General features: G+C 43.1%; 1 long non-coding RNA gene across 1 annotated transcript; it reads right to left on the bottom strand.

The window, feature by feature from the left end:
- Positions 1 to 1,736: 1,736 nt before the first annotated feature.
- Positions 1,737 to 22,328, bottom strand: LOC120404761. The gene is made up of 4 exons (XR_005598161.1): positions 22,221 to 22,328; positions 7,314 to 7,426; positions 5,357 to 6,148; positions 1,737 to 2,194 (listed from the first exon to the last, which is right to left on the bottom strand). It is a non-coding gene; the product is annotated as an uncharacterized LOC120404761 (long non-coding RNA).
- Between the last annotated feature and the right edge of the window lie 509 nt (positions 22,329 to 22,837).

The raw sequence follows: 22,837 nt of genomic DNA, 5'->3' as shown, positions 1-22,837 counted from the left end.
GCTGTGTGAAAGGGGTCACCACTACAAAAGTTTGAGAACCACTGGCCTAGACTTTGGGTTTTGGGCATCTTGCTTGTTGCTTTAGATTCTTCCTCCTTTCTGTGTGTTCTTTGCCTCCTCTGAATTTCCATGTCTATTGTGTAAGTCCTAGATTGTGACTTCATTTACACACCCCTTTATAGCCTTGTGTGGGCTATCTGGACTTTAGGTCAGCGCATGCATGTGCACCTATTTACTCCCTCCTCAGAGCCCATGGGCATGGAAACAGGAGGGGTGAGGGCCACAGTCCTCTCTCTCGCCCATCTCCCACTAGCCAGCATAGCTGAGTCAGCACATGGCAGTAGGTAGTAATTGCCTGATGACTTAAACCATTAATAAATTATTACTGTCCAAGAGTAAGAAGGGAAGCAGGAAGATTGCCTGAGCCACAATTCCTTCCCTAGGATGCTCCTGGGGTGGACTGGCTACATGATGGGACCTTACTCTTGGCAGGGACCTAAACACACAACCTACCCCTAAATGATCTGTTGGAGAGGAACATGCTGAGGAATTTTTATTGGGTATACATTGTTTTTAGAGGCAAAGTGCATGTCATATCAGAGCCAAACACTGGGAATTGTATGAGATTGTTTGGGTAAAAAACTTTCAGGGTTTTTTGCATTAGACACCACTTTTTGCAATGTCTTGAGTATTCTCCATCTTAATATATTACAGTGTAGCAATACTGCACAGCTGAGTCATGACATGTCAAGCCTGGAAAGATTCCAGGAGGCATGGATTAACATGATATAAACTGAAACTTGAAGGTAACATTAAATAAAAAAAAATATTTTAACCCTTACCAGAAGCAAGAGCCAAGGTATGTTTATGCTATCCTTTGCACTGAAGTAGGAAGGAAGTAGTTTAATATTCACATGTTGGTTATTTGCAGGCACATTCTTGAATGTCACCACATGCCTAAATTGTGAACCATTGGGCAGGAGGGGGGATGGAGTGGTATGGAATGGAACACAAAGAGCGGTAATGACTCCCTTATAAAATATCTGCATGAAAATCATGTTACATGTAGGTAACATTTTTAGTGAAACAGATCCAAACCATGCATTATTTGTTATATTAAACTTCAATAGCCTCAAAGAAGATTACATCTACATCCAGTTTTGAAGGATCAGAATGCAACAGTCACTTAACTGCCTCTGGGAAAGAACTAAATACAAATGATGGTGCCTAGTGCTGCAGAAATCTAATTGTTACCTCTTCTTTATTAGGAAAAAAGTGCAGACTTCACATTGTTTTATCCTGGTCTAAAGTTTTGAGATCGTTTGTGGAGTGGGATGGTTGAGCATTGACCAGAAAAGTGTCTTGTGTCCTTTGTAGTGGGTATATACTACTGGACGAAGTAAAAATGTTCACACTGTGGAAATGTGTCAGGTTTGAAAGATAACATTAAAAAAATCCAGTTAGTGAGATAAGAATGCTTCATGCCAAGTGATGACTTGTCTAGCCACACAACAAGGACAGCAGACGCGTATGAAAAGCAGCTCTTTTTAAATTTCCCCTAGCCCTTGCACTAAAAACCCAGGGAGGGAGTAACGTTGAATAACACAAGAGTATCAATCACTTTTGTTGCACAAGGTGTAGCCCTAAATATGGGTGAGGCTACTAATGTTCAGATACAGGTTCAGCATATAAAGAGAGCACCAGGCAACAGAGCTTTGTATGCAATCTCAGCGCAACTGAACTAACACTGCATTTGACTCTCAAAGCAATGAGAAGCCATGCTAATAGATCTGACTATGTGTGTTTAGGGATAATGTATCTAGATAATGCAAGAGAGGTCAAAGAATCAAACAAAAAAGGACAAGAGTGGCGAGAGTGAAGGAATATTTTTACACCATTATTAATTAGCACAGAACAATTGTAATATCGCTTTCTGTTTCCTCTCTGTGAAAGACGGAAAGTACATGTAACTATTTATCAACTGCACAACCAACTGAGCCCTCAGTGAAAAGCTAGAGACATGCAGCTACTCCAGGATTGTGTGCATATAACATATGCAAACAAACATTTCCTTCTTTTGAACTCACTGAATGTTCTAGCCACTGATCCCATTCAGTGCTTTCTGGCATTGCTTCATATGCTTCCTAGAGTCACCATTCAATCCGTAATTTAAGATTAACCTATAGAAAATAAACTGACAAATTTACATAAATTAAATACACGAATTAATAAATAATATTGTGTGTGTTTGTCTTATAAGGTGTCTAGGCATGCTAGCAAAGAAGCCAGCCTTTCCCTAACAAGGATTAGGAACTTTTCATATAGGCAGGTTGTGCTATAATTGTTCATGATGGGGGTCCTTCTATCTGTCTTTGAAGCAGCTGATATAGGCCACTGTCTGATAGACCATTGGAAATACTCCCTTTTACTACATCAGTATTTTGAATACTGATGTAGTATTTCCCAATACTAACGTAGTAAGCGGTGGCCTAGAAGAAATTCATCACGTCACTGAAGATGCCATCGCTTGGCTAGCTGACTATGCACATGCTAAATAAACAGTGCTCCATCAATAATGGAGAAGAATTCATAGACTGATATTTCATGACTAGAGGGGACCACTATGACCATCACCTCCTACACACAATCATAGAAATGTAGGGTTTGAAGGGACCTTGAGAAGTCACCCAGTTCAGCTTCCTCTGCTAAGGCAGGACCATCCTTGACAGGTGTTTGTCCAACCAGTTTTTAAAAACCTCCAATGACTGGGATTCCACAATAGGGTGACCAGAGAGCAAGTGTGAAAAAGTGTGAAAAATCGGGATGGGGGGAGTAATCGGAGCCTATATAAGAAAAAGACCCAAAAATCAAGACTGTCCCTATAAAATCGGGACATCTGGTCACCCTATTCCACAACCTCCCTGGAAAGCCTGTCCCAGAACTTAAACTATACTCATTGTTAGAAAGTTTTTCCTAACATCTAATCTAAATCTCCCTTACTAAAATCAAGATATCACATCTACTAGTTTCCCCCATATCTACTTGGTCAGTAATCCTGTCAAAGAAGGAAATTAAGTTGATTTGACATGACTTGTTCTTGACAAATCCATGCTGACTATGCTTTATAATCCTATTATCCTCTGGGTGTTTACATAGTGATTGTATAATTTGTTCCAGTATCTTTCCAGGTATCAAAATTAGACTGACTGGTCTCTAATCCCCTAGGTCATCTTTATTCCCCTTTTTAAAAAGATAGGCACTATGTTAGCCCTTCTCAGTCCTCTGGGACCTCACCCCTCCATGAGTTTTCAAGATCATTGCTAATGGTTCCGAGATTGCTTCAGCTAGTTCCTTAAGTACCCAAGGATGAATTTCATCAGGCCCTGGTGACTTGAATATATCTAACTTATCTAAATACTCTTTAACCTGTTCTCTCCCTATTTTGGCTTATGTTCCTTCCCCCTTGGTGCTAATATTAATTGTGTGGAGTATCTGGTCACCATTAACCTTTTTAGTGAAAACAATAAAAATCAAACACCTCAGCCACCTTGACGTCATCTGTTATTAACTCTCCTTCTCCACTAAATAGAGGACCTACACTTTCCTTAGGTCTTTCTCTTGCTCCTAATGCATTTAAAGAACCTCTTATTTCCCTTCATGTCCTTTGCTATGTATAACTTATTTTGTGCCTTAGCCTTTCTGATTTTGTCCCTACATGCTTGTACTATTCTTTTGTACTGCTCTGTAGACATGCCAGACTCACCCCTGCGGTGCCTCCTGCTGGTTACCCTGGGAATTAGCTCAATCCAGCCCAGAGCACCCTCTGCAGGCCAGTGATCTGCCTTCCAGCTACTGGCCCCCCCGTGTCCATCCCAGGACCCCACTGCCCCTTTAACTGGGTCTCTCCCCTCCCAGGGGAACCCTCAACCCACTACCCCCACTTCACCTCAGAATATATGTCTACTGCCAGTCACCATCTAGCCCCTGCTCCCTGGGGCAGACTGCAGTGTACATGCCATTCATCACTGGCAAAGAGGGGTTTGGACCTGCTGCCTTTGCCTACCCCTGGGCTGCCCCCTGCAACCCCCAGTACCTCTTGGCCTTATGCTAGCCCGCAGCCTGGGGCTTTCCAGGCTGGAGCTCCCCAGCTCCTCTACCTTTCCCCAGCCCTGCTCTACTCTGGGTACCTTGTGTCTAGCTCTCTGCAGCCAGGCCCTTCTCCCTCTACAGCCAGAAGGAGACTGACTGGGCTCCTGGTTCACAGCCTTTTATAGGAGCCAGCTGTGGCCTGATTGGGGTGTGGCCCAGCTGCGGCCACTTCCCCAATCAGCCCAGCTTTTAGATCTGCAGCTTTTAAGCCCTGCCAGGCAGCTTTTTAAACCCCTCAGGGCAGGAGCGGGTAACCAACCCCCTATATGCTCCTTAGCAATTTGTCTGTTTCCACTTTTTGTAGGATTCCTTTTTGATTTTCATGTTATTGAAGAGCTCCTGACGGAGCCACATTGGCCTTTTACTATTCTCCCTCTTTCCTTCACATCAGAATAGTCAGGGCCGGCTCTGGCTTTTTTGCCGCCCCAAGCAAAAAAAAAAAGGGGGGGGGGGATGCACCGGAGCGGCAAAGCAGGGGAAAAAAACCAAACACAGCGCAGCCAGAGCGGGGGGGACGACAAAAAAACGGCACAGCTGAAACTGCAAAGCGGGGAACAACAACAACAAAAACACGATGTGGCCGGAGCGGTAAAGCGGGGGGGGGGGGGCAGGGACAAAAACAAAAAACGGTGCGGCTGGAGCTGCAAAGAAGGTGAAAAAAAATAAACAAACCTGCAGCACAGCCGGAGCGGTAAAGCAAGGGGGTGGAGGGAACAAAAAAAACAGCACAGCCAAGAGCGGCAAAGCGGGGTGGAGGGAACAAAAAAACGGCACGGCTGGAACGGCAAAGCAGGGGGAGGAAAAAACCTGCAGCACAGCCGGAGCGGTAAAGCAGGGGGGAGAAAAAACAAACAAAACAAAAAACCATGGCTGGAGTGGCAAAGAGGGGGACACGGGGGGACAACGGCGTGGCTGGCAAAGCAGGGGAAAAAAACAAAAAACAAAAAACCCTACACGGCGGCCAGACCCAGGGTGCAGGGGGACTCCCTGTGCTACAGAGTGCGCGCCTGGTCTACTGTGGGGGAGGGAGAGTTCTTCCTGCGTATTCCCCCTACTCTTTGCATTTCTGTATCAGCATCTAAAATGTTGAACAGACCCCCCCCCACCCCCCGATTTTCCTCTTATTGCTCCTGTGACCTGATTATAATTTTCCAAATTCTCCCCTCCAACATCTAGCCGCCCATTAAGGTTGCTTTTTTATGCTTACCTGGGGCATTTGTCACCTGCCCCCTTTGAACCTAGCTCTCCTCACTAGGCTGGTTAGTTGGTGTGCAAGGATGCTCTTTCCTTTCCTGGTTGGATGGACCCCATCTCTTTCCAGCAGACCTCCTTCCTCAAGCAGAATTCCAGAGTTGAGGAAGCCGAAGACCTCTGGTCAACACCACGTGCACAGCCATACATTCATCTCCCAGATGCGCGTGTCCCTGCCTGGCCCTTGTCCATCCACCTAGCTGAGGGTAAGAACACAACCTCTCCCAGAACCCCATAGATACTGCTGATGTTCTCAGGTCATACTGGCAGTATCATTAATGCTCACATGAATGAGCAGCCTGGGATAGTGGTCAGAGGGACAGATGAGCCTTCGCCATCTTTCCGTAGGCAGTATACCTCTCAGGACATCATGTCAGGTCAGCCGATGAATGCTTCTATCCTTCTCAGAATGGAGACCCTTCTCACCAGCACCCCAGGCCTCTTCCTCTTGGGTGCAGTGGCCATACGTTTCCTAACCTTGGGGGCAGGTAACTCCTTCTCCTTAGCCTTTGGGGTCTGCTCCTCACCTGCTGTTGCCAATACAGCATATTGGTTCTTGACCACAATGGAAGGAGGAACTGGGTTGGGTGGTGAAGCACTGTCTATCACCTGAGGTGGCCAGCAGCCAGTTCTCCTTCCTCCTCTGGTGCCACTGTATTCATCTAGCATCCTCTATCCCAGATGTTTTCATGTGCATCCTGATGAAGTCCTCATGCTCCCGGATGCTAAGCAGATGAGCCACCTTCTCCTACATCACACAGGCAGATAATTTCACTCAGTAACTCCTGCATCTAGCCAATAACTTGAAGTTGAACTAAAGCAAATATTTTAGAAAGATATCCAGTCTTGATTTTAAGACTGCCAGTGATAGGAAATCTGTTACATCTTGGCTAGCTGTTCCAATAGTCATTTGCTGCTAAACATTTGTACCTTATTTCTACTTAGAATTTCATGTCCAACTTCAACTTCCAGCCATTTGATAGGTCTTTGTCTGTCTAATTATTTAATACTTACAAACTTCTGTTGTAAATTCTGCTTTAATCATTGATTAGCCAGGCTATACATGTTCTGAAAACTGCATGTATCCTAAGTGAGATTTGAATTTCCCAAAGTTCAGGATGTGTTCAGTGCAGGGAGTTGGTTCAGACCCATCTTTAATATATTTTATTTACCGAAACATATATAATGTACATATACTTGTATCCTATGATGGGTTGTCCACCCAACATGGGATTGGAAGGGGTTAAGATGGCCAGGCTGGCCAATTAACTCCCCAGGCTGCACCTGGAGCAGCAGCCAGGGAGCAGGGAGCTAAATGATTCCATGCAGGCATATCTGCAGGAACAGGTGGGGCCTATAAAGGCAGGAAGTTGGCTACAGATGAGGGGCTTCAGGAAGGCAGGGAAATAGGCTGCAGCCACTCACTGAGTGGAGGGAGTTGGGAGGCTGACAAACCCAGAGAGAGGGGAAGCTAGATTAGTAGGAAGTTGCCCAGGGAATCAGAGCAAGGGGTAGGGCCATGCAGAGACTTTAGCTGCTTGCTATAGGGTCCCCAGGCTGGAACCCAGTGTAGAGGGTGGGGCTGGTTTCCCCTTCCAGCCACTGGGAAGTGGCAAGGGCATTGGATCAGCCAGCCAGTCTGGAGGGACTTTGAATTCCCCAGAAGGGGAGGACCTTAGTGACCTGGCCAGAGGGCCAAGCTGTGAAGAGGAGACTGCAGACCCTGGAGTGAGAGGGGGTGCAGGGTAAGACACCCCAAAAGGGGAGCACAACACCTGGCAGAGCTAATTCCCAGGACAGCCAGCAGGAAGTGCTGCTATCGGTGAGTTAACCCCGTGACAGATTCCTTTTCTAATCACACATCTGTCTATGGTTGTGCTGTTCTTTTTCTAATACACTAAGCCAATACATACCGTCATACAAAAAAAACCCCCAACGTCCTAAAAATTGTCCTTATGTTCAGAAAGTTCATCTTGTTCTTTAGGCGATTTATAAAATAGACATGTAACTTCTTGTCCAGAGTGTTCTGCAAACAAGAGATAAGTGTTTTAAATACTGCATCTTACTAAATTCAACCTTCAGCAGGAAGCCAAGCAGTACAGAATATAAAAACAACTGCACAGTTTTAACATTGGCACTGGAAGTTCAATATCCACCATCACGTAAGTACATCTCAAGTCCTAATTAACACTTTTTAAAAAATAGACATAGAAGTATTGAAATACAAGATATAAAGTAACTGCAGTACAGACACCATTAGAATGTTTAAGAATACTCTCCGACCAAACACACATTCTCCACTTTTTTGAAAATTATTGGGTGTTGACATGTGGCCCAATATTTTATAAAGTGATTAATGGTTTTTGGAGGCTCAACCTGAGACAACTCATAGAGGCCTGCTTTTAAGTAGGTAGGTACTCAGCACTTTCTGAAACAAGCCTCTACAAGGCAAGTTGGGTACCCAAAAATTAAGGCCTCCAAATTTTGGCCATGGTACAGAACTTGGGGAAAAACAGATCTCACAAGGAATTGCCAAGGGATTGTCTCATCAATATTTAAGGCAGGCAAAAATGGAGAAAACAAAGGCAAAGGAACACGAGATGAGCAGAAAGCAGTGAGATGGAAATGTGGAGGAAGACTGTGCCTGCAGCACTTTGTTGAGAAGGATGAGCACCTGTTCAGTAATCTATGCCTGCATTATCTGGGAGTGCTGCCACTTCTACTGATCAGAATTCCAGTAATCACGCAGGAAGTCCCTGGTGTGCAAGTTTAAGCAGCGTACAAAGAACACATGCATAGGTGGTGCCAGCCTCCTTCACAGCACGCACCATTGTCAGCATCCTTCTCTGATGAAATATTTCCCAGTGGTGTGCCTTCCAATCTGGTGCAGTGGAGGAGTGGGGAGTTCTAAGGATGGCTAAATCTGATCTCAAATAGAGCAGGTGCTCCATCCAAAGACTTGAATCATGTAGGTGTGTGTGTCCAAGAATAGGATTAATGGGAATTGCGGAGATGTTCAGGCCAACCGACTGCACCTTTGATTCCTTGGTTGAGCTCATTGAGATTCGCCAGCCTGATGTTGGAGTTCAAAGCTTTTGTCCTGAGTGACTTCCTTTTTTCCTGCGAATGAGGTTCTATCGGGCAGAGTCAAGATGTGAGAACCTCTAATATAACCCACAGTTTTAACATGGGCACTGGAGGATTGTAAGCTCTCCAGGGCAGGGCAGGTGCTTTCTGTACAATGCCTAGCACAATGGGGTCCTGATCCATGACTAGGCTCTTAGGTGCTATGGTAATACAAATAATAAATGACATCAACTATAAACCCCACCATGGAAGTTTCTCGGGGTGGTCTCTGGCTCAAGAGATTTAGGATTGGGGACTGGAATGGCCCTTGGGATGCGGGAGAATGGGTTACACATAAGATTGCCAGGTGTCTGGTTCTTGACCTGAAAGTCAAATTATCAGTACAGTAGCTCCTAAATGGCCAATACTGAATGAGTAATATATATATCTAATCACCTTCATCTGGCTTTCTACCTAGAACTCAGGAAATATTTTATTTTCAAGGAGAAACAGAACATCTGGCCCTGTGCTTTAACCAGGAGGAGTACGGTGACGTGTGTTCTCTCCCTTCTCTACCCCAGCCTTCCTGCATGATCTAGGGCAAGTCATTTCACTTCTCTGTCTCTCTGTTTCCCATCAGGAATAACACTTCACAGCAGTGTTGCTTCCTTAGTGACTGTAAAGGGCTCGGAGATCTTCAGATGAAAGGCAGTAGAGATATGCAAGTTATTAGTTATGATCATAACACTCCTAATGCAATAAGTATTAAATATTCTACTTTTAATTACTAAATCTGAGACTATTAATATTGGTGACTAATATAAGAAAGTTGTTTCCTGTAGGTTTAGAATATTCACTGCCAAATTCTCACTTTCTAGAAAAGACATTCCCTAACACACCGGGAGATGCAGTGTAACCATACTTTAAACCAAAGGCAGGGAACTAGTTAATGACAAGACATTTCTTTCCAAGCTGATCTTATTGTGGGGAAATTTCTGAAGCACAGGGCACATGCTTTATAATCAGCTATAGTGACTCTGCAGGATTTCTGCATTATGCTGGTGCAGTCAGATGCACAAAATTCTATAAAAGTCAGTCAAATTCTGTGAATGTTCATCTTTTTCTATTGAACGCTATGTACCACTATTTCTGCGGTGGCTTGGCAAGTGGTCATCTTATGGCTAAACTCCTCCTCTGACCCACACTGCAGATAAAAGAGCCACGTGAAAGATAGCTGAAATATTTTTGCTGACAAGTATTTTTCCCCCAACAAAAATGGCTTTTTAAATTATATACATAATTTTAATGGAAAGTTTTCATATTTTAAAATATTTTTTCTTAAACTAAAAAATGAAAAGTCATCGATTTGATTCAAAAAACCTTTTTTAGATTCTAATAAATTTATTATTGTTGTCAGGTTTTGGTTTGCCCCCCAAAGCCCCCCACTCCTTAACATTTTTTGTTGTACAAATCCAAGTTTTTGTTTTGTGTATAAAAAATGAATATTTTCAGAAAATGTTTAAAGTAAAATTTTCATATAAAATTTCAATAAATTTGTTTATTTTGAGAGAAACGTAGCATTTTCCCCACAGTCCTAATCTACACTGCAGATATCTACTACACAGTCTGAACTCATTCCATGCTTGCAAATCCCACTGACATCTATGGGCATTCTTCAAGTACAATGAGAACAGAATATGCAATAGATACACACAATGCAGATTTTTATGCATGTGGCTCAGACAGAAGAATTTTGCCCTAAAATCCTTGATCTACATACAGGTAGACCATGCATTTTCTTATTAAAACTTAATTATCTACTGTTGTCCAAGCATCAGTGATCAAATTCAGTGTCCATGATCTAACCACAAGACATGCACTGAGGGACATCAGAAGTGCACGACGGGTGACAAAGTAGTTGAATTCCATATTCTGCTCAAAGTTAAAAATAAAAATAGTGTGCAGGATGCTTATCCATACTAAAAAAATATTTGTGTGTTGGCAATATTTAACCATAAGAGGCCAAGATTTGATTTTTTTTTTTAAACACCCATACAGGTCTATGTACCTAAGTGGGTGTAGTGAGAACAGAACTTGATCCAATATCTGCAATGGCCAAAAGCTGAAAAGAACGAAAGTCAAATTTCATTCATATCCCAGTTCTATATATTCACAATTGTGAATTGCTGTGTTTTTAAGAGGACACTTGAGCAAAGATAAGTAGTTAAGTACTCACAGCTTTGCTTGTTTCAGTGTAATCAGCAGACATTCTTTTTCCACACCACTTCTGGTGACTTTTTAATCTATAAACACCACATTCCTTAGATGTATTACATACATGTTTGCACTTTGTATGGTTAAACCAATAATAATATAATTTCATGTGCTTAAATAGATTATCCATTGTGTTTGATATAATTTCATGTGAGTCCATTACAAATATGCTGAATTTTACACATACGGTATGCTGTCTACCAATTTGAGTGCTTCAGCAATGAATTTCTTTACTGCTAATACATAGATCTCTCTGGCTGTTTAACCAGTAAGTCATAGATGTAGGGCAGGAACAGTGGTGCAAGGACGGGGGTATGGTACCCTGTACCAGTAAGATATTTCTAGCTGGTATTCTGTACTGGAAAGACACAGGAGGAGCAGAATGAGGGGCTGCCATAATGAGGGGCAGCGTACCATTAAGAAATGAATTCTACCACTGGGCAAGAAGCGACTTCGAGAAGTCAAAGTCTAACCATCTGCACTGAGGCAAAGCCAAGTAAACCTAGACCATCCCTGAGAGATGTTTGTCCAACCAGTCCATAAAAGTGTTCTGTTACAGCAGACCATATGGAAGTCTCTTTTTAGAAGTGTATTATAATTCTTAAATGGGTGGGGATGAAAGTGAGTTTCATATGAAAGCATTTTAAAATCTAGATGAATGAAAATTGTCTCCCTGTTCAAAATGGAGCCAAATTCTGCCAACAGATTCACACTGCACATGTCTGGGTTTTATTGTAAATTAAATTTGTGAGGGTCAGAGCAGCTTCCCACACATCAGCCATTCTTGTATCCCCTCTCCCAAACAGTGTCTCTCATGAGCGTAAACTTCACCTTGGCCATAACTGAACTCCCTGTCTTCCCTTCCAGACCACTCCACTCCCTGCTTTCTGTCACTTTTGACAAAACTACCATCCTCCATCACTTAAGCCTGACCTGCTGTCATCTCTGCCTGCTTTCTCTCTAGACTTGTACATTCAGGCCATTCCCCAAACTTGCCACTTTTTCCTTGGCATCATGCTGCTAAAACAAACACTCACCCAGGCCCTCATTATATCCTGTCTCGAATACTGCAGCCTCCTCCTCTCTAGACTTCCTAACATCAACCTCATTTCTCATCAAGTCCGTTCAAAAACCTGCTGCTAAGACCACTGTCCTGGCCTGTTATTTTGACCATGCCTCTCCTACTTTTGAGTCTCCCTACTGACTTCTGCTTCTCCACTGCATCAGGTGTATACTTCTTGTCCTTACTATTACGGCCCATCACAATTTGGTCTCCCTCTTCTTATCCACTTGTGTTTCTTACTGTGTTGCACCACCAATGATGCCATTCTCCACTGACCATTTCTGTGCATCTTCCTCAAGCACCTTCACACTTTATTCTGTGCCACCCTTCGGAATGTAACACTCTTCCTGAACTAGTCCATAAAGCCAATACTCTGTCCTCTCTTGTGATGGCTATAGAAAACTGTTGACAGCTACCTAGATGGCTAGAAGGAGCTTCAGATACTTATGTTTACCTACATCCTACAATTGTTTTAATTAAAAAGTCTACCCAACTTGCAACCATTCAGTTGCACCCCTCTATGTGACGCCTATGTGACGGTATGTTCTTATTACTACATCCCCTCATCCTTCCTCCCCCTTCCATTGGATTGTTTGTTACAGTGTTGTTGCATCTTAATTAGCTACTGAGCTTTCCAGAACAGGGACTTTCCTTTTAGTTTGTTTGTACAGTACCTTGCACCATTGGGACCATGAGGTGCTACTGTAAAACAAATATGCCATGACTAGAATAAAACATGGAGGCAAGAAACCAACAACCAGCCTAATCTTCCAGTGAAGATACCATGGGGTGGATGGATGAAGGGATGGATGGAGCAGAGCTTCAGACCATATACCAAATAAGTCACATCACTTTCGCCATACAGGAAACCACAAAATTCCACACTTATGTGAGCCAGTGTTTCAAAAAACAGATTTGGCCCTTCTGGGGAAGGCAGCCGGGGCTCTGAGGCTGGATAAGAGCACACTTAAAACCACAAGAGTTCTCACAAGGATTGTTATTTGTAATGAGGGTTTTAACAGATATTTTTCTCTAGAATGATGCATGCACATACGGCACATGAGGCAAAATTAGGTAATCTCCTATGCACCGAAATGGATTGGAAGACAGCCTATTTTACTCCTTTCATAAAATTACTTCTAGCAAAATTCAGAATCAGATAAAGCCACCCTAGAGAGTAGACTATCATAGTCCTTTTCTTGAGTGACACACAAACAATCTATACAGTAGCTGGTGGGGTGTGATTTTATTCCTATCAAGGACTGAACCTGCTAGTTGCTGAATGCCTCCTACAGCATATTGAGTTCCCTCAGCACCCAGTGAAGTCAATGAATGTTGATGGCACTTAATACTTCTGCGGAATTGCTCAGTACCTTTCACGACTAGCAACTTAACCCTCAGACTGGAGCACCAGCCACCCACACTATTGTAGATGTCCACCTGTGACATTCTTCTGGCTGAAGTCATCTTAAATTATGACAACTGAAGGGTTAGTGGAGTAAAAAAACCAAAACCAACCACCTAAGACAATAGATCATGAACATAATATGATAGCAACATGATAGGGCTCTCATACAGAGCTATTATAGGACTGGCATGTTGGCCTGCAATGGGTCACTTGCTCTACTGCCAATGAGTGTGAAGGAATGGTGTACATTGCTAAGTTTCTAAATAAGGCACCAGACACTTCACTCCACTGTACTGCAGCTGAGTGCACTGAACCAAGTAACAGGCAGCTTTCCCACTTTTTCCTTTAGCAATAGGGCACCTATTTTAACCACTAGACTGAGCCCACTTTTGATTGAAATGGTCTTCACCCTATTCTCAACTGTGTTTTCAACATTCATCTAAGCTTCAGCTGTAAATTCATTCTGACCATGGTGCCAAGTTTTCATTGTAACTCACCCACTGTTTATGTGTCATTTGAATGCTTTCTGTAGTACATAAAAATGTGCATCGCATGTCTGGAAATATTTAGGCACACAGAACAGGTGCATGTCACACATCACTATTAGGTACTGGAGACAGGAAAGATTCTTTGTCGAGCTGACTTATTTATCATGACTTGTATTGATAAACAAACGCTCTTACAATAACGCCTAGAAGCTCAGCCGAGATTGGGGCCCTACTGTGCTAGGCAGTGAAGAGATACATAGAGGCATTTCCCACCTCCAAGAGCTTACAATCTATAAGCAACACAAAGGGAGGAAGAAAGGATTTTATCCCCCATTGTACAGAGGGGGAACTGAGGCACTGGGAGTGACTTGCCCAAGGTCACACAGGAAAATTATGATAGAACAAGGAATTAGACACAGATTACCTGGGCCCTAGGCCACTGCCTTAACGCCCAAGGCCATATGTCCTAACCATTAACAAAATAAAAGAGATGTATAAATAACCACAACTGATCTGTGCGTACTTCACCTCCAGCTTCAATGGGAAGCCCAGGGCATTTGGAATAAGGTAAAACATACTAAAAATACACAGTGCATAGCACCCCGGCAGGCAGTGGAAACTAGTGAGTGATGTGATAGCTCCTAAAAACCCAATCATTAGCATTTAGAAACCCAAAGATGTTGCCAAGTATTCATGATTAAACTCAGTAGTTTTACAGTGCTCAGGGAATGGATTTTACATGAGATCTTGTTCTCAATCTCAGCCCCAGGAGTAGCAGAAAGTTTTGTCCAAAAGAAAGAAACTGGCAATATTTGGGATCCAGGATTTCTATGTTAGAGCTTTATCAGATTCAGAATCATATAATGTCTCCTTTTGCTGCCAATAAAGCCAGACGCAGGAGTATCTTTGAGTGTTTGTTTACTGTAAATCTATAATTTCATCAATGGCTCATCAACGATTTAGATAATGGCATAGACACTACACTTGTAAAGTTTGTGGATGATACCAAGCTGTGAGGGGTTGCAAGTGCTTGGAGGATAACAATCAGTTGCACTCATACAAAATGGGAAATGACGCCTAGGAAGGAGTACTGCGGAAGAGGATCTGTGGGTCATCGTGGATCACAAGCTAAATATGAGTCAGTGTAACACTGTTGTAAAAAAACAAAACAAAAAAATCCCACATTTTGTGATGTATTAGCAGGAGCGTTGTAAGCAAGACACGAGAAGTCATTCTTCTGCTCTAATCCCCACTGATATGGTCTCAACTGGAGTATTGTGTCCAGTTTTGGGAGCCACATTTCAGGAAAGATGTGACCAAGTCGGAGAAAGTCCAGAGAAGAGCAACAAAAATTATTAAAGAGCTAGAAAACATGACCTCTGAGGGAAGATGGAAAAAATTGGGTTTGTTTAGTCTGAAGAAGACTAAAGAAGGGGGGACATAACAGTATTCAAGTATGTAAAAGGGTGTACAAGGAGGAGGGAGAAAAATTGTTGTCCTCAACCTCTGAGAATAGGACAAGAAGCAATGGGCTTAAATTGCAGCAAGAGTGGTTTAGGCTGGACATTAGGAAAACCTTTCTGTATGGGTGGTTAAGCACTGGAATAAGTTGCCTACAGAGGTTGTGAAATCTCAGTCTTTGGAGGTTTTTAAGAGCAGGTTAGACAAACCCCTGTCAGGGATGGTCTAGATAATACTTAGTCCTGCCTTGAGTGCAAGGGACTGGACTAGATGACCTCTCGAGATTCCTTCCAGTCCTACAGTTCTATGAATGTCTGGTAGGAACAGAAATGGGGCCTGGCTTCAGTAGTTTATACACACACAAAGAAAAAAAACACAAAAGAGACCAGAAGGCAAGCACAGCATATTACATACCAAAATGTGATGGGTCTTACAACTTAGTACATGGCAAACAAACAACAAAACCCCAGACCCAAGAGCATAGGGGCAGGTTTAAAAACTAGTCTCCATACCCTGAAATTCAGTGGGGTTCAGAGTTCAATATGAAGTACTGGTCCAGGAACAGAAGTTTCATGCACCCAGTTGCCTTGAGGAGAGGAGCTGTTCATTTCATCTTGAAGTTAAGAAAAAAAAAGTCTTTGTATTGCTCATTGGCTTATGAGGCTACGTTTCCATCATTTTTACTTTGAGTGAGGGTTTCTTTGCCCAGCTCCGTGCCTTAACACAGCTACAATGATGCTATTAAAGGAGAAACTAAAGTCTCCAATGGCCCTGGACACTGAACTAACCTCCACAGTCCCATCCTTACAACTATTAAGCCTGGTTTTATAACTAACTGGTTAGAGGCACATTCATCTTAATCATTTAGAAGCTACATGGCTTAGTTTGTGTCCAGGCAACAATGTTTCTGCCATCAACGCAATGGCTTGCACCTACCATGGTGACTAACTGTGTACATATCAGTGCATTCTGGGAAAATATGGGTGTCTATCCCGTCATGCCTCACTAGGAGGACAGTGCGACCAAGGCCAGGGTGGCATTGCTTGAGTCCACGTGCACAAAGCTCAGTATTAGCAACATATGGGGCAATGTCCTCTGGGACATCCCGCCACACAGAAAGCTGGGACGGAGGAGGACCAGGCAAACCAGTTACACAAACACAGCCAGCATGTCCTGTTCACACTGCAATAACTATTGAGCTGAATCAGTTACAGCACGGTACTAGGGTAGGCGTTTGGTAAAGAGAAACACTGACTGTTATTGACCATGGTTAAACTGGAGTTTTAATCTTGTTGGGAATACAAACCGTGGTCCAAGCCACCACAGTGATGCCGCTAACTAGTTACACGCTCAGTTAGGAGCTGTAGTGGTGACAGGGCCCGAGATGGGTCAAAGCACATTGGTAGGGGCAGTACAGGAAAGACTCTGCACAAAGAACAGCATGCAGGATTTCGGTTTCCAGTTCATCAGTTGAGCATCTTCACCAGCATTATTCATTCTAAAAATAAAGTACCATCTATTTGAGAAAAGGGAGAAGCCCTTAATGAAGATGGAAAAGGAGGCGGATGAGCTCATTAGCATGTGCAAGGGTTCTTGGGCGCATTCTACTGTGGTTTGATCAACCAGGGACAAGATTTATGCTCAAGAAACTGCTTTAGGGATTGTGCTTGATGCCAAATGTCTGCACCTGGGCTTCTGAAAGTATTGCTAAGGGAATGGGAATATTTGTATATACTTTCCTAGAGCAAATGACTACTCCTTGGCAGGGGAAGTGGAGAGTGTAATTTCACCTGGGGGAGATTTGTAGTAGCACAAATAGCTGTTAGACACCCAGCTCCCAGTAAAAAGCAAGGGGAGTTGAGCACTTAATGGTAATTCGCACCTTGGAAAGTCTCTACCCCCCGCACCCAATTATTTGGTCTCTTCCAGTCAAAGTATACAATGTATACATACAAAGTATGCATCCGATGAAGTGGGTTTTAGCCCACGAAAGCATATACTCAAATTTGTTAGTCTCTAAGGTGCCACAAGTATTCCTCGTTTTTAATGCAATATCAGTGATCAAAGAGAATTCCATTTAGTGATTTTAGGAATTTCTTTTGTCTTGAATTGTTTTGTCTGTTCCTTCTATACAGCGCAATATATCCATATCACATAGAACTTTTGTTTTAGAACAGAAAAGAGCTCAGTTTCACTCAATGGCTGCATTATCGTCACACTCTTCTATGGCATCTGTCTCAAACATGATTATTTAAAAATGCGCACACCAAAGGGAGTAACAAGGCAACCATGAATGTTATCAGCCTCTCAACAGACATGGAACTTAATTTTCATCACTTATTGTTTCAAGTGTATTGTGCTGAGCTTGTTATGTGGCCTGCATTAAAAATAAATGCTATAGTGTGGGTTTTTTTCAGCCCCTTCTAGAAGCCATCAACAGTATTCAATATGTTGGCGTCTTGCAGTATTTGTCTTGAAATAATGGTCAGTCCACGTGATCTCACCAAGCCCTAAACAAGTAAGCATTTTAGTTCCTTTTCCTGATGCACAGTATTTTTTTTAGAAATGTGGCTTTATATAGACACCAGATCCAGTTAATCCAGTTCAAATGTGGATCCAGTTCCAGTTCCAAAAATTGTGATTTGGGCTCATCCCCAGTTTGCATGATGCGGGGTATAAAATAGTGAGAGCAGTGGTGACTGCTAGACACAATGCTGCTGAAATGAAATAGAGAGCAGAAATAACTGAGCCAGAAGGAAGCTGATAGGGGTGAACACACAGAGCAAAAATCACTTTTATAAGGGGGAATAAAGGCATCATCTGAGACAAAGTGGATGCTCATGCTCTTCATCTGTCCTGTTACCAGTGAGGCAAAATTGTTTGAAAATGTGAGAAGGGTCAATGCCTCTATAGAGCAGCATGCTACCTATGGAGACAATGGAACACGCCTTCCCTTCTGCACTCTCTCAGTTCTGCTATTGTGCACGGGGTGAGGATAGGATGCAATGGAGCCATTGCCCCTTCGTGTGAGCCAGCATCAACAGGAATGCTCAAAGCATCATCTTTCCGGCACAGTTTGGATTTTCCAAATGGCATGCACACACCATGACCTGAATCCTACATGGCAAATACAGTGATGTCTATAATCGGGAGTTTTTCCACAAGGTGCTCCCATCACCTGCTGTTGACACTGCCCACCACCACCTCTACCTTGCCCTTGGAGGTATGTCCTCTGCACCAGTCATCACTGCACTCATGCCAGGTCATTTAGCTGCATGAGATACAAGTAAAAATGTTTTCATTCTTTAAACCAACGTAAACGATCAAGGACTCTATACTAACTCCTTCTTTAGACGCTAGCTCTCAAGATAGATACATCCTAACTGGTGCAGAAGAGGAAGATTTTATACCCATTTTAGCCACTCTGTAAGGGTTCATGAGACGCTTGCCCAGTTCCAGCTTGCTCCTGCCAGTTACTCAGTATAGTACGAGTCTAGAGAAGGCACAGGAGGAAGAGTGGCCATTATTTTGTATCCAGCTTTAGATACCGGAGAGTGCCCTCCCACCCCCCGTTCCCAAGAACAGACTTGAGGGAGCTGGTGTGTGAATCTTAAAACAGAGCCAGTGTGGGAATAGTGGCAATGCATGTGCCACCTCCTTGCACTGTATCATACTTAGGGGATCTCCGTGCTCACAGAGACAACGGGGGAGATTTTCACATGCACAAATGGTAATTAGGTGCCTAATTCCCACTGACTTTCAATAGGAGTTGGGAGTCAGTCATTTATACCTTTGAAAATCTCAAAGGTCTCCAACACATCACCGGAAGGTCTCAGCCATCACAACCACCATCAGCAGCCATCCCCAGAGACACTCTCCCTCCATAAGTCACTACAGGCCACCATGGTTCACAATGAGCTGTGGTGGATGGAACGAAACACCAACAGCCCCGAAATCTTGCAAGGTCAAGATTTGAGCCTCAACTCACAGCAGTCTCACAAGAGTTGCTGATCTCCATTGAAGCTGTGCAGCCAGGCACTCCCCGGTTAGAGCAGTGTCCCCTTTTAAGGGGATTCTCCAGCACAGAGGATACTCTATAGGAAAGTTAATATAGCCAAAGGCTCTCCTCTTGCTGGTGGATAGCAAGAGGAGATGAAACTCATCCTTCTTACACTGCCCTTAACCACACTCCAGGACCATGGCTCTCCATCCCTCCCGTCCACTCCCTACTGACAGATGGGCAGACCCATGGAGAACCCTCTGCCTTCGGAGTGAGGAGGAGATAAATCTACACAGAGAAGGTCCCCTCCATGCATGGATCCTAAAGGCACTGCTCAGCCATGCTGGCCTCTCCAAAACTGGTCACTCAGCCAAGCCACATTGGAAGATTCAGAGAGGGGAGCAGTACATTTGATGTAGCCAACTCGAAGGATTTAATCAGACTTTGGATCCTTTGGTTGAACCATGGGGGTTCCTGAAGGATTCTACCCCACCAATTACCTTTTACAGGGATGTTTAAGGCACTTTTCCACATTAATCTTAGCTTAACCAGCTGCTGAGTTGGATATATGCAGCTCAGCATTACTCTGTGCCCTTCAGAACTGAGATGGGTTACAGCAGTGCAGCATACTTCTCTACGAGCAAGATGTAATGGCTGAGCAGGAGATGACAAATTTGTGATCATACATTGATGTATCTGACGATAGTGCCACTGATGCAATCTGGGTATGTTATGTTCCCCTTCAATCTGTGGAAAGCTCATAAAACTGTTATACACATCCATATTTAAGCCTCCTAACCAAAATATATCCCTCCCCTCTTGCCACGTAGGCCCATTAATGGGGTTTTGATCTATTTAAAGATGAGGCTTATTGCCTACTGAGGAGCGCAGTGACTTATTTGGATGTTTATTGGTTAAATGGTGACATTTAAACTAAATACGCCCCTCAGCTGGGGTAAACTGGCACAGTTTGACTTCAGTGGAGCAGTGCCAATATAGGCCAGCTGAGAATCTGGTCCATTAATAGCCAATATGAGCATGATTTCCCAATAGTTTCCCTGCCTCCTTGTTATAAGAGAGCACAGATGTCTTTCCTCTCTCTGGTAAAACTGGCAAGCAACCCCCTTCATGGGTATCAGTGAGAGTGATTTAACTCTTTAGTGCTCTCCCTTGACAGTGAAATACAACACCTCCACAAGGGGGTTTAGCTTCTGCTGGAGCCGATGAGTCCTTGCCTGAAATCCAATCTCCATGCGTGCAGGGGAAGGCTATATATAGCTGGTGCAGTGTTTTGCAAACTACTGTAAGTAGCAAACATCATCCAGTAATGTTATTTGTAATTAGGACGTGCAGCTAAAGACAACTAACTCCCGCTTGAACCCATTTTAAAAACACAATCAGGAACTTCTTACAATGAGTCTGGAATGCCTCCAGCTACAACAGAGTTGTTGGCATGTATAAAAATGGGCTGGCTCCTAGAGAATTTTTTCTTATTAAAAAAATTCTGTACTAAGAAATTACCCATTGTCAGATCATGTTTTGCCCACGCAACTAGCCAGATCTAAATGGAACAGACTGAGCCAAACTCAGTCCCCAAACCACCACCCTGCAATACACAAAGCTGTTATCAACCCGCTCCCTCCACTCCTCCTGGTAGCAGAGTACACATAAACCACGGGAAGTAAACTGAGAAGGACTTTCCATAGCATTTCCTACCCAAAAGTGGGATTCTTGTGTCTCAAGCACAGAAGATCTATTTTACATCTTGTAAAGGTTGTTTTTTTTAAATGTACCTGTGTATTAAAAAAACCCTTGAGACTGTACATTCTAGGACCTGATCCTGCAGCCATTCTAGTTCAATGCACTTGAGCTAAAAGAAAGAGTAGATAGAGCAATGGATTGGGACTCCAAACACCTGGGTTCTATTCTTGTTTCTGCTGTTTCATCTCTCTGTGACTCAGTTCTCCCATCTGTAAAATGGGAATAATGATACTGACTTCCTTTGTGAAGTGCTTTGAGATCTGACAAAAAGCGCTAAGAGCCGGGTATTGTTATTCATACAGTAGCTACAGGATTGAGTCAATAATGCCGTAAGCCAGATGACAAGGGCATGGTTTCACACAGTTGATTTAACATTTCTATATAGTATTTTACCCAGCCATTGCTCCAAAAAACAGATGAACAAACACGTACAACACAATTTCATTATTCTGTATTTAAATTGCCCCACCTCATGCACATTTTCTCATGATTACATGAACTACTGACAGGGAACTGTTGAAATACTCAGCAACAGACCACACAATCTGCTTTTAAAAAAAAAGAAAAAAGAACAAAGAAAAACAAAGACAAAACTTGCAGACAGAAAACAGATACAAGAATGTTACAAATTCCATCATTGTTAGGGAACAGAGGAAGCACAAGGGGAAAAAAATAGATCATAACTTTTCAAACAACTAAAAGAAAGATGGAAGTCATTTTCCTAGAGAGAACAATTGAAAGGCCAAACAACACAGCACGTGGAACAATATAAATCATTCACCAAAACATTAAAAATAAGTCAAACGATATCTCAGACCCCTCGAACAGGCTATGATGATGTCATACTTTAAAGAATAAAAGTTTAAACTTCACTTGAATAATTCTCTGCAACTTCTGTGTGCTCAGTGCAACAGCTATTTAAAGGCATACTGGGCTAAATTCTGATCTCAAATCCAGAGTAACTCCATTATGTTTAGCTGTAAAGAACTGCTCCAGATTTTCAAAGGCATAATAATAAGAGTTTTGTCCACTGTATCTGAACATTCCCAGTATACCTGTATCCTCATTTTCCCTGCAATGGTGCATACTGGATAGTAAGTGACATGCTGCAGTTCAAGAACTGATAAATAGGAAAGCACAATAAATGTTCATAATTGTGATTGTATTCATAAGAGATCAGCTTATGTCACCCTGTGCATTCAAAACCTATTCAAGGTACTAGATCTAAGTGTTTGTGAAGCTAAAAATCTTTGTTCTAAAGAAGTAAAATAAACAAAAAACAAAACACAAAACACCAACCTGAAAACCTGTTCTGTGTAGAGGCAAATGTGCAGCACAGAATGGGAGAGATTCTGCTCTTAGTTACACCAACTGTAACTCCAGAGAAATACCTCTGAAGTTAATGGAGTTACTCCATTTTACCCTGGTAAAAATGAAAGCACATGTTGACCTAAAATCTGCAGTCCTGCCTCAGTCTCCCCTTCTGCTCATGGCTCCTTAAGAGCTCAATTATTGTTGGACAGGGATGTTAAGGCACTCCCCTTCTGGAGTCCAATTTCTTTAGTCTTTACTTTCACTGGCTCTACAGGCTCCAACCCCAGTTGGGTATCTGTCTCTTCAGGAGTCCCCAACCAACCGTCCTTCCCCAGAGCTGGGGTCAGTTCCCTTACTGCCAGTTGTACACTCTGCAACGCTCACTTACAACTGCTTCCTCAAGCCAGCTAGAACATCCAAGGTTTCTGCCCTTCCTGGTGCTCCCAGCCCTACCTAGAGGATTAAACTCCTTTGGTCTTCTCTCAGTAGCTCTTCTCAAGCTTCTGTCCTGCCTGGCAACTGCGGCTTTCCTGCCTGGAGTGTTACTAGTGCCCCCTCAAGCTCCTTTTAAGTCCCACACCCAAAGCAGATGTAGCAGGGCC

The sequence above is a fragment of the Mauremys reevesii genome, linkage group 4 (genome assembly GCF_016161935.1).
Source record: "Mauremys reevesii isolate NIE-2019 linkage group 4, ASM1616193v1, whole genome shotgun sequence".
NCBI lineage: Eukaryota > Metazoa > Chordata > Testudines > Geoemydidae > Mauremys > Mauremys reevesii.
Note: the sequence above shows the minus strand (reverse complement) of the source record. Positions and strands in the feature narration are given on the sequence as shown.